This window comes from Convolutriloba macropyga, chromosome 8 (assembly GCF_964194025.1).
Source record: "Convolutriloba macropyga chromosome 8, txConMacr16.3, whole genome shotgun sequence".
NCBI lineage: Eukaryota > Metazoa > Xenacoelomorpha > Acoela > Convolutidae > Convolutriloba > Convolutriloba macropyga.
The window spans coordinates 59497840-59514224 of NC_134475.1; positions in this window are offsets into that span (position 1 = coordinate 59497840).

Genomic DNA, 16385 nt, shown 5'->3' on the forward strand with positions numbered 1-16385 from the left:
AGATAACAAATATAGATGTTTGAATTTTAAAAAATGCTACATTTTAAGTTAATTAAACACACTAAATTCTGCCTCGATGAAATAGCAATCATCGATTTCATTCATGTGACATCAATAACTCATCACAATAAGTCGTAAGGCAAAGAAAAATACATCAAAACCACGAAATTTTTGAGAAAACCCATAGTATCAAAGTCAAAAAATTCTACAGCTTTCAACGGAAGGCATTTAATACGCTAAATTATGCCTAGATGATGTAAAGACTAGGATGTTTGTCATTCAAAAATTATCAATAAGACATTACAACAAGTCATTGACTATGAAAACAACAACAAAAACAAGCAAAATCCAAAAGTTCGGTAGAAAATTGAGAGAAGAAAGTGTAGAAGCTATTTAAAACATAAGCTTTTTTTCTCTGAAAACATTTTCAACGATCCATTGAACGTCTTCACTAAGCCAATGGGAGCTATCAATATTAGGATAATGTAATACGATTTCAAAAGGAACCAAAATTACTAAAAAAAAATCCAAAAATTATAAACATTATGAAAACTCGTGCACCGAAGTCAAAAAAACCAATAGTTAGAAGACAAAACCGCTAACTAGATAAATTGTTGCTGATGTAGAAGAAAAACGGTTTTGTCATTATCGAGACTGTCTTACAATCCACGAAAATAAGCTTAAGATTGATTATGTTCAAAAAGAAATAAAAAAATATTTTTAAAGTCTTAACAGCCATTAAACTCAAAAGCTTTTATAGGAATTCATTGAGTACGCTCAGCTATGCCACGATGTGAATAAAAGGATGTTTTTGATGCCTAGGTAATCAATAAGACATCACAATATGTCTTATGATTATGAAAAAAAAACAACAAATACAGGCAAAAACCAAAATTTCTTTAGAAAAATGGGAGAAAGTGTTGAAGCCATTTAAACCATATTTTTTTCTCAGAAAGTTTTATCTATGATCCTTTGAACGTCTTCACTAAAAGAAGATGTAGCCATCAATATCAGGATGACGTGATAAGATTTCAAAATGAACCAATAAAACGAAATGTCCAAAAAATTATTAGAAAAATTTGAAATCTTGTGGCATTGAAGACGTATAACCAATAGTTATTTGATAAAGCCGCCAATGAGATTAACTTATGTTGCAGTGGTATGAAGGAGTACAATCCTGTTTTAACTGAGACGAACTTACAGTTTACAAAAATAAGTTTATGATTTACTATTTTTAAAAACCTTAAAAATTTATTTTCAAAGTCTTAACAGCTATTAGCTGTCCACTCACAGCACTAGATAGGTTCACTTAATGCTCATTAGCAAATCTATTGCACCTTTAGTCAACAGGTTTATGCAATAGGATTATAAAACTTTAGTAAAACTTCAAAAAATAAATTTCATTTGAAATTACGAAATTTGAGATACGAGTCCAAAAAAAAAACATGAGCGACACCTTCGAAACAAATTTTTTGTTCATTGGGCTTCATTTGATCGTAAAAGAAGTTTGTCATTAACGAAACTTCGATATTAAAAGTGTCTAGTAGTCTCTAGGTGACTTGAAAAAACAAAAAAATTGCAAAATTTTTTTAAAAAAGAGCTCCCAAACCTAATTCGAATTTTTTTTATATATTGAACTCCCCTCTAAGACTAGAACTGGTCTTTATTATCTCCTTTCGTCTATTGAAAACCTAAAATTGATTTACTTTTTGGCGTGAAATCTAGTTTTGAATTAAAGTTTTCGTAGAAAAAACGTTAATTCGAACGAAAATTACGGTAAAAGTGAACAAAAGTGAACCAAATATCCAGTGTTCACATAAAACTTTAAAACCTCGATAACTCCTCGAAAAAACAAATTCAAAAAAATCTTTCTAATTTCGAATTCTACGCTGGACGAGCTTTTTAATGATACCACGCACATTTCTCTACGATGAATATATCGGTCGGCCAAAATTCACGGAACAAAAAAAACCCATTTGAGTATATAGTTCCACCCCCCACAAAAGGGGTCGGAACAAAAATAATAATAAATAATAAATTGTTTCCAGAGTAGTGATTAGGAAAAATAAACTTGCTCTTTTACATTTAGAAGTTAATATCGAAATTCATTTTTGCATTTAATACTCCAGGAGAACACTTTTAGGCCAAGGTTAGCCTGTTTTCAAGTGTCTCTAGCAAGAGAGATCGTAAACATCTAACATTATATGTAAAAATTATAAAAAATTTTACTAGCACCATTTAAAAAAAATGTTGGAAGCTTGGAGTTTAGTACTCGGTTTGGTCTCACATTTTAAACCAAGATAGCAACTCATCATTGTCAATAATAAATAAGTCCAAAAACTTGTGACAAAAGTCTTTTACTTGCCGCTTTGAGAGATCAAAAATAAGGTTGACAAAATTGGGGAAAAATTTTAGCAAGCATTTAACCACTTTACGAATTTTTGGTTGCAGTGAGAAATTTTCGAACTTGTTCTTAAATAAACACAATTTGCGAGAACTGTTTCGAGCCTTTGCTATTTTGAGAAGCTCTTCCCTTGAGATACAGTTTTTTAAAACTGGGATTTCACATTGTTTTCGTATTATTTTTATTGCAATTTTGAGTATTTCATACAGGTGGAGCTCTGATACATTATAGAGTAGCAGTTCCTTCCGCTTACTTGATATGGAGTCAAACTTTTTTTTGAATGATACGACTCTCGCTATTCTTTTCACCATTTGATTCAGGGATTTGAGTACTTGATTGCTTGTGTTAGCGTAAACTAAGACTCCGTATTGAATTACTGGTTGCACATATATTCGATAGACTTGAACTAAATGATTTGTTGTTAGGACCTTCCTAATGCGGTAGAGAAGTGAGCAGAAACCTAACATTCATTTCGTTAAATTTTCAGCATGTTCTTGAAAACTTAATTTATGGTCTACCTGAATCCCTAGATACTTAAAAGTTTCAACATTTTGGATTGTTTTACTGTTAATATACACCCTTTCAGAATTCTTTGGCACTCTTTTCGAAAAATCGACTTATTTTGTCTTCTCAACGGTTAAAGTCAGTCGATTTCTATTCATCCAGTAGGCTGTATTCTGAAGAACTACATTGATTTTAGTTTTACTTGTTTTGGGTTCATTTTTTGTATAAACTACAGTGTCATCTGCATAGAGGATGGATTTTATGTCAGATGTTGCGAGGGTCAGATCGTTTATGTATATAATAAAAAGCAAAGGACCCATTATTGAGCTTCGTTGGACACCAATTTTTATGCTCCTCATAGATGACTTCTTCGAGCCTATTTCAGTGTATTGAAATCTTCTGCTCAAATAGGACTTCAAAAATTTCAAAATATGTTCTCTTGGACCATAACTGGAGCACTTTGCTAATAAGATTTGGTGGTCAACGGTGTCAAAGGCTTTTTTGAGATCCAAGAAAGTGCTAATCGTATTTTGTTTACAATTTAGCCCATTTATTCCAACATTTTCGGTGAGCTCCACCAGTGCATCAATTGTGCTGCGGTTTTGTCTAATACCAAATTGATTTTTATTTACCACTTTTTCTTTATTAAGGAAAACAATAATTCTGTTGAAATTACCTTTTTCAAAAATTTTACCTACCACCGGTAGCAGTGATATCGGACGATAATTTGATGGATCACTTTCGTCCCGTTCCTTGAATATTGGGATTATATTTGCAATTTTCAGGCAATCGGGAAAAAACCAAAATTTAGACAGGAGTTGAAGACTTCACAGAGAAAAGGTGAAATTGATGGCGCAAGCAACCGAAAGCAATAGTTCTTCAAATTGAAAGCATCTACACTGCATTTGTTTTCCATATCACTCAAAATTTTGCTTATCGCCGTTATTGTTTTTTTGGAGAAATAGACTGTTGACAATTTTCTTTGTGTAGAACTCATTGCGTTTAGCTTAAATTTTTCTGTAGGTGTCTTTCCCAATGTTTAATAATATAAATTTAATAATTTAATAATAATATTAATATAAATTATTAAACGATTCCAGTTTTGACTCTACTTTCTTGATCTCAAGGTTTTTGGATTCACCCATTATTTCTTCTACAGCATCAAAAAAATTTCGAGTGTTTTGACCAGCTTTTTCATTTATTTTTGTTTGATAATATTGTCTCATCTTTTTCCTGACAAGTTTCTTAACTACTTTGGATTTATTTTCATATTTTGCTTTGGCTGATGAGGATCTTTCTTTAAAATACAATTGCCTTAAGTGATGTTTTTTTGTAGCAGCAATTTTTACTTCGTTGTCGATCCAGTTTCTCTTGTTTCTAACAGATTGGTTTTTTCCGGAATTATTTTGTTCAGTTCATTGTTTAAAAAGTCTTGCAATTTAATCAATGATTCATTGCAATTGATGGAATTTATTTTTTTCTTGAGCAAAAAAATTGCTGTAAGACACAATTTTTGCTCTTATTTGATTCAGATTATCTGTAGTGATCGCTTACAGCTGTTTTCAGTACTTTTTGAGAGGATTTGAAATTTATAAAAAACACATCAAGTAACGTTTTCGAGTAATTGGTTTCTCTAGTTGCATCTTGTGATGACACAAAAGAGAGCCCAATAGAGCTAAGTGTTAATATTAGCTGGTCATATTTTTTCCTTTGTGAAGAAAATTAATATTCAGGTCGCCACAAAGTATATGTTTGGTATTTGGTTTCAGAACTTTTTCGTCTAAATAACTTCCTAAAGTTGAAAAGGTAGCTTCATCGGTGCAGTTTGGCGCTATATAAACCCATGTTATAACTAATTCAGTCCCTCAATAATTTATCAGAACTGATATAGCCTGAATTGAGACTTTTTCCAGTTTTGCAAGCAATTTTGCATTAGCCGCAAATTTAGAAATATTCCAACGCCACCACCCCTCTTTTTTCTTTGCGAACTAAATAAGCTACTGTAATTTGCTAGATTAAAAATTTGTTTGTTATCTGTTGGCTTTAGCCACGTTTCAGTTAAGCAAGTCGCAATTGCCTTTTTCTCATTTTTTTGAAATATTTTGAATTCGTCAAGATTTTTCGACAGTGATCTTATATTTTGCAGAAGTATTGAGTTTTTTCATTGTTTTTAGTGGAGATTTGAGATGTCATTTTAAAAAATAAAAGAGCAGCGCGTTTTGGCAGCAAATTTAAGCCAATGAAAACCATCCCCCCTCTTCATTGTTTTATTTCAGATCTTCAAAATTTTTTAACAAATAGTTTGTTTTAATTACAAGCAGTTTAAAAAAGTGATAAAAAATTAATAACAAAAAGTTTCTTGTTTCTTTTCTTTTCTTTTTTTGCTTCCTCTGCGGAAATCACAGAGTTTTTTAGTATAGTGTAACCATCTCTCGCCATCAGCAAAACTGCGTACAACACAGTTAGCTAATGACAACTTGCGGAAATCACGAGCAAGACAGTCACGCTTATAAAAGAGAAAACACACTAAGTTAACATTAGCCTATCCTAATTGATCTCTTGCGCTGTTAATAAAATTAACCACACGTTAATAAAATTAACGTTAATGCGCTGTTAATAAAGTTAACCACACATGTGTTATTAACAGTCCAGTTATTGCAATATGTTAACACAAATTATTGAGTTTCACCAAGACTTCTGATATTATGAAGTTTTGTCATTGTCAGTAGTGTCTTGTGTTCTGCTTTTTGTGAGCCGGCGAATAATGATCATCATGGTCATGGTCAGCGTATTTCTCTTCCCAGCCAAAACATTATCCAAGTCTTCAACATCATTGATTTTTTGTATGTTGGTTTTCGGCTTCCTCGGTCAACCAAAATAGAGAGAGTGCAGTTATGTGTACTGACAATCATATTTCTTTGTACTGCTTCAGCTTTTATCTGTGCCTCGATTTCGGGTAGTGGCTCGTTCAGGTATATGTTCTTATTATTAATATGATTTTTGGCTTTCCTCAGCGCTCTTTTCTTCTTGAAAACTTCCAACTTATCATTGAAGTACATAAACTTGCATATCACCGTTGACATTTGGTATTCTGTCTCAGTGTTGGGTATTATATGGCACGCTTTAATGCTATCAACTGTTAATTTCAATCCAAGAAAATCGTCAAAAAATTTTAATGTGTCGTATGTCACATTTTTACTAGTGCGCGCGTTAAAAGGAGGATTCACAATGAGTACACTATCTTTCCGAAAATACCTCTCCTGGGCCCGCAATCGTTCATTGATGTTTTTGTGATTTGCCCGAAGAATTTGTAGTTCCTGATCTTGCTCAATATTTCTTTGTTTAAGATCTTTAACCTCCTTACAGAGTGCTTCAATTTTTTGTTGTGCGTAATTATTACTCACGACCTCAGATGTCACTGCTACTGATGGTTGTTCGTTGCTCTCCATGGTGATAAGACGATAAACAAAAGGAAAAAGAAGTAATGAATAGTCTAGAAAACAAACGTTTAGATATGATATCAATTAAGATTTCAGTAAGAAACAATGTTTTAAGAGATGTTTTTGAAAGGCTTTTGCTGCTTTAAACGCATAAGAGTTTTTAGAGCATTCTTTTTCTCAAGGATATAGAGCATTCTTCTTTCTTCAAAATGAAAAGGCTAGTAGAATTTTGCCTTACGAACTCTAACAAAGTGGAATTTTTCTTCTTGACTCCTTTTCACATTGACTCATTCGTTTCATTCAGTTTCAGACTCCGGTAAATGCTAGGATGAAGACAGCAAAGAAAGTTAACAAAAAAACACAAGTAAAAAAGATTTCAAATAAGAATTATAAAAGACGCTTAAGAAGTTTCAATTGAAAGTAACTAATACAGTGCGAGGACAGACAAATATTGCAGGTTCATGTAAGCTAATGTTTAGTGCTATATTTTGGACAGCTGGCTTGAGTTAGAATAACTTGAACAGGACGAATTTTCTACACTTTAATCTCCGGGGATACTTGCACAATTTCTGGCCACATACGGAGTTTAAAATACACCACAAGCAAATCTCATATGACAACTTTTATTTAAATTCATCTAAATTAGAACAAAACAAAAATATTTTTTGTCTTGCTGGGCCCGCGCTGTTCGAAAGATTTTTTTGAAGGAATGTTTTCCCTATTTCGTTTTTGTGTTTGCAGACCATTTAGCAAAAGAACGCATGGGAGTGCTCAGAACTTGTTGCAAGCAGTGGTACTAGGCTTACGGCTTTGATTGCTGAAAAAATCCCTAAACACTTAAGATTGAAGACATTAGAATCTGCCATTTCTGGTCTTGTGGAACTGGTTTTAATATTTCTCTGTTTTTTGTTCCATGTGATTTTGGGGTTGAAATTTTATGGCAAAAAAATTTTCATTAAAATTCCTACCGTCAGCTTTCATCTTTTCCTTAGAATAAATAAAGAGAAATACTAAAATGTTGTGATGTAGAACTTTAAATTGTGACTTTGAAAGAGAGGTTTTATTTTTCTTTATTTTTCATAAATTTTCAAACTCAGATATTTTCCGTTAGTACCCCCTAGTATTTTATGTTCCACTCAAATAAAAAGCGCGTGCCATTATAATAAAAAAACGTTCTGTAAAAAACTAGCACGCACGACGGGAGGGTTGCAAATAATATGTACCCAATAGGCTGGGAGCACAAACGAAAAAATCCAAAAATTCAACAAATTTGTAAATTTTTATGGGTTTGAGTGTTTGCGTGTGCTTGTTGATGTAGGCGTGTTTTTGTACATACATCAACTGCTTGTGAACATCTCGAAGTTCATTTTTGGAAGGGAATTAGTTGATCGCCCTAAGACATTTTAATTTTGAAAATTAATTGGATTGAAGTTTAGAGGCTGCCATGCTATTTTTTATGATAATTCAAGGTACTTAAGGTACTGGAAGCCCCGTCCTAATTCCATGTTGGAAGCACATCATTAAAAAGACTATGTTGGAAGTCAATAAAAAACAGCTTTGAGTGATATGATCTAACGTTTAATTTCAACTTACGAATTGCTAACATCTTTAATCTTTTCAAAGAATTCTGTTGATTTTACTTGACGTACTCCAATTAGTATTACAACTTAGTAGAGTTAAGGTCAACAAATAAACGCAAATCGGGAATTACATTTATGGTCAAAAAATGAAATCAGAAAAAAATGGAATAGTACAAACTTGCTCCAAGCTTTTACGCACCAATTGGAAAAACCAATTTTAGAACTAAATGTTTGTCCAATGATTTTTCCACTCTCTGAATTATTTCTAATTGTTGGGCCGAATTCAGTGAAAATGATTCCAATAAAATTCAATTAATTTGTAGCTTCTGCTTAATTTGGAGCTTCTGCCTGGAATGAAAACTTAATTTTGATCATGGAATTTATCTACGCTGAAGTCGTGTATTGAGCGAAAAATTGAGTTCTGTTCAGCACCAAATTGTTCAGTCTCTTTTAAAAAAGGAGAGACAATTTAGTTTACAAACCAATTTTTGATACATGAGGACCTTTTTTCAGGCGCTGAAGCACCAAATCTGTTTTCAATGTTGTCTCACAATTTTGATTTGTTGCTTCTACAAGCATTCTAAGTATTCTGATTGTGATCATTGTCTTAATGACTTTCCAAATAAAACAATTTTGCGGTCTTGAGGTTTTATTATTTATAGCTCATAAACAGTATATTATTTTTTGGTTTGTTGCTTAGTCACTCAGATAGCAAGTTCTAATGATATTGTATTGAGGTGAAGATTACCCTATTTACAATTTAAAATGAAGTTTTTCTGTCCTCCAATTTCAAACGTCCATGAGATGTTCGATTTTTACTTTTTGCCCGTTTTTGTTGTTCTTGGTGTTTTTTGTCTTCATCTAATCAAAGATTGATTTTATCAGCCTTCTGTCGAAAAAAACCGTAATTCGTTTAATTCTTTTAGTTTGCAGCTACTGGTTTTACTTCTCAAACGTCACCTTAACAATTGCCGTGCACCATTTTTCATTAGTTCATGTTTTTTTTTATTTTTTTTTCAATCTACAACTTGATGTTATTGACATAAGATTTTAACGTTCAGTAGTATGTTTAGTGTATGGCTTTTTATGTAGTTACGTGTTTTATTGAGATTAATTTTATTAGAGAAAAATTCTTGTTTTTAATTTATTCTTTCAATTCCAACAGTATTTTTGCGTTCCTTAGGTCCTGTGTTTGGTTGACTATCGAAGCTGGTTTCTGGAAAAAAAATTAATTTCAGTTTCAAGTCTTCAGTTCATTTTTTCTTTCCTGTGAATAATTTGATGTTGAAGAATGACTTCACTCAGACTTAATTTGTCTTTTGCCTGCTTTGGTGGGAGGTGTGTATGCTCATAATCCAAAATTCAGATTAACTAAAGCGCCATTTGTGTGATGATTTTTTGGGAACGGTTCGCTTCGATTAGAACGTCAGACAATTTTTTTTAAAATAAAAGCTTTATTTGGTCTCATTAAGTATTGATTTTTTTAAATTGGCTTTATAAAACTATTCATATCTACGACCAATTCGACACCTGCTCAACGTTCAATGAAGCAATTGTTCAGTTTGGAACCGTTACTGTTTCCCACAGCAATCCAGGACTCAGCTTATCTTTTTGTTTTGCCTTTCTAACGACAATTAAGTTTGTTGCACCTACATCTAGCTGAGCAGTTACTTCATTTTGACATACGGTTGAATTCCAAGCAAACATACAAACTTAGTTTTCAAGGCAGTTAAAAAATGCACAGACTGATTTTTAAAGGCAGTTTGGATTTCATTAGAACTGAAATCCAAAAAGTGATTAAAATGTTCATTCTCATTTGGAAAAAGTAATTAATGAGTCCAGTTAAAACGATGTGCTTGCTCAAGACAAGGCAGAAGTTTGCAGGGCGGTCTCACACAACTTGCTAAATTCATTGTTCGAAAACTAGTTGTGTGTAACTAGTGAATGTTAGCAAGTATATCAACAATTACAAAATCATGCATTACACAAAAATCTGTCGCTTATGATGGAACAATCTAATTTTGGTAATTCAGATATTTCATTTGGAACAATTGGTCGGGCAATAAAAATCTGACCTTTTCGAGCACTAAGTTAAAAAACGTGAGCAGCTGATTAATTGAATATCTCGTTCTCAAAAATAGTTTCAATAGAAAATTTGGATTTTCATTCAGGTTTTCGAGAACTGCTACCGAACTATGTGAACGATAGTTAACCAAGTGAGCAAGTTGAAATTAATTGCTTCAAACTTCGTTCAAGAGCAATCAATTATGAATGAGGAAAAAAGCCACGCAATTTTGCACACCATTGGCAACGTATTGCGGTGAATATTTATCGGGGTTGCAATAATTAGCAAAAACGTACAAAATTGTGTATTATCGCTTCGGTGTTTTTTTTTGAAAAGCTAGAATTTGTGGCTCGCCCTTCGTGCACATCTTTAACAAGTTGGACCGAAGTCATGCATTACACGATTGTAATAGAAAGCCATTTAAAATGCAAAAGATTAAAAAGGTGTGCATAAGTGCAAAAAATCCATTAAACTGAAACATGTAAACTTACAAACAAGAGATTAGATTCAACAGTTTTTGGTCTAGTGGAACTGGTTATATTAACTCTCGATTTTTTTCCATGTCGATTTTCGTGATGAAACTTTGCGCAAATAAATTTTTCGGTTTCAATTTCTACCGCCAGTTCTGATCTCTTGCTTAGAGTAAAGAAACTAATATAATTTAAAGATCTCCTAAAGTAGAATTCTAAATTGTGACTTTAAAAGAAAGAAAGGATTCATTTGTTTTTTAATTTCTATTAATTTTCTGACCTGGATCTATACTGTTAATATCCCCAATTCGTTATGTTCTCATCAAATGCAAACCACGTATCATTACAAAAAAAATCATTCTGTAAAAAAATTAGCACGAGCGTCGGGAGGGCTGCAAATAATATGTACCCAATCAGCTGGGAGCAAAAACAAAAAACCTTAAATTTAACAGATCTGTAAAATTTTAAAGATTTGAGAGTTTGCGTTTGTTTGTTGATACAGGCAAATCTTGAATGTTTTGAACAATTCTTTCCATTCCAACAGTAATTTTGCGTTCATTAGGTCCTATGCTTGGTTGACTATTGAAACTGTTTCTTTAAAAAAATTAATTTCAGTTTCCAGTTTCAAGTCTTCGGATTGCAGTTCAAGACCTGTCCTACGTTTTTTCTTTCCTGTGAATTTGTTGTTCAAGCATGAGTTCACTCAGACATGAAGTCTTTTGCTTGCTTTGGTGGGAGGTGTGTATGTTCATAATCCAAAATTCAGATTAACTGAGCGCCAGTTGTGTGATGATTTTTTGGAAAAGTTCGCTTCAATTAGAACGTCAGACAAAGTTTTAAAGGCAGTTAAAAAACCGACAGGCTACTGAGTTTTAAAGGCAGTTTGGATTTTATTAGAACTGAAATCCAAATGACAGAAAAACTGATTAAAATGTTTATTTTTATTTGAAAAAAGGAAATATTGAGACAAATTAAAACGTTGTGCTTGCTCTAGGCAAGGGGGAAGTTTGGGGGAGGAGTGGGGAAGAATTGAGGGGGGGGGGGGGGGGTTAAGTATGTGAGGGGTTCAAATTCTAAGAACCACACTTTACATAAATTGATGTCTCAAACGATTTTGGTGAATCGCACAATCAAGAGACTAGTGAGACGTAATGTTCTAAGATTACAAGTCAAAATGCAAGACCAAAAACTATCAGATAAAAAGTTGCTAGTACGATTAATCGCATAAAACAGACTAGTATGACAAAAAAGATTGCTATAAATTTTGTTGGGCAGTTTAAAAGTTCCCTAAAATGTGCCTGATTGGAGACAAAGAACAATGTTTGAGCAATCAAAAAGTCAGCTGAAATGTGTTTGATCGGAGACAAAAAACGGTTGGAGAATGTTTTGGTAAACGAAATATGGCATGGCGGGCTCACACAACTTGCCAACTTCATTGTTCGAAAACTAATTTGAAAATGTGAGCAAGTATATCAACAATTACAAAATCATGTATTACACAAAAATCTGTCGCTTTTGAAAGAGCAATCGAATTTTGGTAATTCAGATATTGCATTTGGAACATTTGGTCGGGCGATGAAAATATGACTTTTTCGAGCACTAAGTTTAAAAAGCGTGAACAGCTGATTAATTGAACATCTCGTTCTCAAAAATAGTTTCAATAGAAAATTTGGATTTTCATTCAGGTTTTCGAGAACTGCTACCGAACTATGTGAACGATAGTTAACCAAGTGAACAAGTTGACATTAATTGCTTGACTTCGTTCAAGAGCAATTAATTATGAATGAGGACAAAGCCATGCAATTTTGTACACCTTTGGCGACGGACTGTGGTGAATACTTATCTGCGTTCCAATGATTAGCAAATAGTTACAAAAAATTGGTACTATTGCTTCAACGTTGGTACTATCGCTAACAAAAAATTCTGCGAGTTAGTGGCTCGCCTTTCATGCACATCTTTAAAAAGCTGTGCATAAGTCACGCATTAAACTATTGTAATAAAAAGCCAGATAACTAAACTGCAAGATCACTAAACTGCAAGATAACTAAACTGCAAGATAACTAAACTGCAAGATAACTAAACTGCAATTTCTTTTAGTGTTCATTTAACAAAACCTAATGTGGTAAAAGAAATTGATTTGTAAAACAGAGGGCATGTGGTCAACGAAGATGATTTGTAAAACTCTCTCCACTAAAAACGAAAAATGACGTCACACATGCAATTCAGTTGAAATTGCATGAACGAATGAACAAAAAGTGGCTGTGACGTCATATGGTCGTAACAAAAATCATGACAAAATAAAAAATAACATAGCCGGAAGAACTCCGGAAGCGACTCGAAGCGTCAAAACTTCACTAACAACACCGTAATTGCAGCGGAAGGCGCTACCTTTTGTATTAAACCATTAATTCACTACCTCTCCAGGTCTGCTAAAAATTTAAACCACTGTCACCAAGAAACAAAATGCAGCGAAATTTTATATGATTGAAAACGTTTGGTAACGTTAAAAAAACGAAATAATTCAGGTGGTCAAAAAAGTGAAAGTCTGAAAAAGCTGACAAGTTTATCAATTGCCCTCAAATAATTCATGATTCTAACCTGAAAAAGATCGCGAAAGCAAACGGCAGATAATAATCTTAGAAACTAAGTTGAATCTTTTCAAAACAGAAAGCTCAAATTTAAGAATCAGAAAACACCTATAATTACACTTCTAATCACTGCAATCAAGACAAAGATTATCATACACCTGTTCCTTGTACACAAGCTAGACAACATGATTTCAAACTAATTCAAAAATTAAATTGATCATAGAAAAGACATAGGCAGCAGAATATTCAAAGGCAAAAAATCGTTTAAATTAATACCAAGGCCGGAAAAAAAGTGCAGTAAATAGTCATAGGTAGAAATTTTGGAAAAAGCTTGCAATCGAACTCTCAGTACTGCCTAATGTTGAATGAAATCAATTGCAAACCAAAGAAATGACGAAAATCTAAGAAAAAGCTGAAATCATTCATTTTAAACAATATACCGGAAATAAATGTAGGTGCCAGGACAAAGATAGAATGATACTAACTAGAATGTTAAGAATATGGGCACAATGTAAGGAAAACCGTAATAAAAAGACCATCTTGATTTTTGAAAATTAAAAATCCATTTAAAAAGTTCAAGAAAAACGAATACATTTCATTGTGCAGCATTCAAGACATAGAAAAGATAACTAGTCATCCGATACAAAGATCTATCCTCCTGAGGAAAACAAAAAATAGGAAAAAGCAGAATTCATAAATACGAAACATTGAAACATTTTGCAAAAAAAAATGGTCAAAAAAATTTTAAGACAGCATTTATGAAAAAGTTTTAACTGTTTTCAAAAACTTAACGCCAAAAAATGATTGAATTTCTATTGAAACGAAATTAAATTCACTCGTGTTGCACAAAAAGACTATTTCTAGCAATTACAACCAAAATACAAACAAACGCAGACGAAAATCGGAAAAAACTACCAAAATCGGATAAGTATATGTACAATTTTATAAAAGAAAATTATATCGAGAATAGGCGTTTTTCAAAGTCAATAAGTCATTCACTAAACGCAGCGCATGATCAAAAAAACTTCTGTCGCTTAGCGAAAATCTGTTCACCAAGACAGCTTTTCTCACTTTCGCTTTTAGGTCAAAATGCCGCGTGAATAAATCTACTTCCTGTAAAAAAAAAAAGACCGAGAGAAAACCAATACATAGCCGGAAGAATTCCGGAAGCGACTCGAAGCCGCAAAACCTCTCAAACAAAACCCTAATTGCAGCTGAAGCAATTACCATTTGAATTCAACCATTAACTCATTACATCCCCTGGTCTGATCTAAAAATTGGTGAAACTTAAACCACTGTCACCAAGAAAAAAATGCAGCAAAATTTTATATTGTTGAAAATGTTTGATAACGTTAAAAAATCCGAAATAGATAAGCAGGTCAAAATACTGATGGCCTAAAACAGCTGAAAGGGCTATCAATTGCCCTCCAACAATTCATGATTCTGATCTCAAAAAGATCAGAAAAGCAAACGGCAGATAACAATCTTAGAAACTAAGTTAAATTTTTTTTTTTAAAAAAAAAGAATACTCAAATTTAAGAATCAGAAAACCACTATAATTACAGTTCTAATCACTGCAATTAAAACTTCTCCCTTTTTCTGCATATGCTAGACAACATGATTTAAAACTAATTCAAAAATTAAAATAATCATAGAAAAGACAAGCAGCAGAAAAATGTTCAAAGGCAAAAAATCGTTTAAATTAACACCAAGGCCGGAAGGAAGTTGCATTAGAGTAGAGGAAGTTGCATTATAGTATAAAGTAGAGCTTTTGGAAAAAGCTGGCTAGCAAACTCTCAGTACTGCCTTGTGTTGAATGAAATCAATTGCAAACAAAGAAATGACGAAAATCTAAGAAAATGCTGAAATAATTCAATTTTTTAACAACTGAAACAACAAAAAATAATTGTGCCATAAAAAGCTGCCAGGACAAAATTAAATTGATACTAACTAGAATGATAAGAACATGGACAAAATATGAGGAACACCGTAATAAAAACATTCCTGATTTTTGAAAGTCAAAAATAAAAAAAAACAAATAAAAGAAAAACGAATACATTTCATTGTTCAGCATTAGAGACATAGAAAAGATAACTAGTCGTCCAATATAAAGATCTATCCTCCTGAAGTGAACAAAAAAATAAGAAAAACCCGATATCAAACATACGAAACATTAAATATTTTACAGAAAAAGGTCAAAAAACTTTTAATACTGCTTTCATGAAAAATGGAAGCTGAAAAAATCAATATACCAAAAATAAAAATAGGTGCCAGGAGAAAGCTAGAATGATACTAACTAGAATTTTAAGGATATGGGCACAATGTAAGGAACACCGTAACAAAAAGGCATTCTTGTTTTTTAAAAAGTTAAAAATCAAATTAAAAAATCAAGAAAAACAAATACAGTTCACTGCTCAACATTCGAGACCTAGACAAGATAACTAGTCACCCGATACAAAAATCTATGCTCCTGAGGAAAACAAAAAAATAGGAAAAAGCAGAACTCAAAAAAATAAAACATTGAAACATTTTGCAAAAAAAATTATCAAAAAACTTTTAAGACTGCATTTACGAAAAAGCTTCAACTGTTTTTCAAAAACTGAACTCCAAAAAATGATTGAATTTTTATTAAAACGCAATTAAGGTCCCTCAGGTTGCACAAAAAGACTATTTCTAGTAATTACAATCAAAATACAAACAAAAAACTGACAAAAATCGGGAAAAAACTACCAAAATCGGATTAGCATATGTACAATTTTATAAAACAAAAATACACCGAGGTAGAGAGAGGCGTTAAGTATATGAATTATCAAAGGGAAGTTGCCAAATGCACTGATTTTTGACAAAAAGACGGTTAAAAGATCTAAGAATGAAGAAATTAATAGAAAAAAGTCAAAAAATAACTAAAAAGTCAAAAAATATGTGCCAATTTTCAAATTGAAACCCATATTCAGGCTCTGCAAAACACTGTGGCATCAATCTCCGATGTTGGCATTTCAATATAGTATCGAATAAAAATTATTTCTACAAAAAACCAAATTACAAGCAAAAAAAATTGGCCACTTAGACGAAAAAACGGCTAAAAACGGTTATCTATATATGCCATTCAGTCAAAAACTACTTTTCAAAGTCAAAAAGTCATTCACTAAACGCAGCGCATGATCAAAAAACTTCTCTCGCTTAGCGAAAATTTGTTCACCAAGACAGCTTTTCTCACTTTCGCTTTTAGGTCAAAATGCCGCGTGAACAAATCTACTTCCTGTAAAAAAAAAAAAACCGAGAGAAAACCAATACTCCTCTTCGAGTCGTAAAAAGACCGAGAGAAAACCAATAC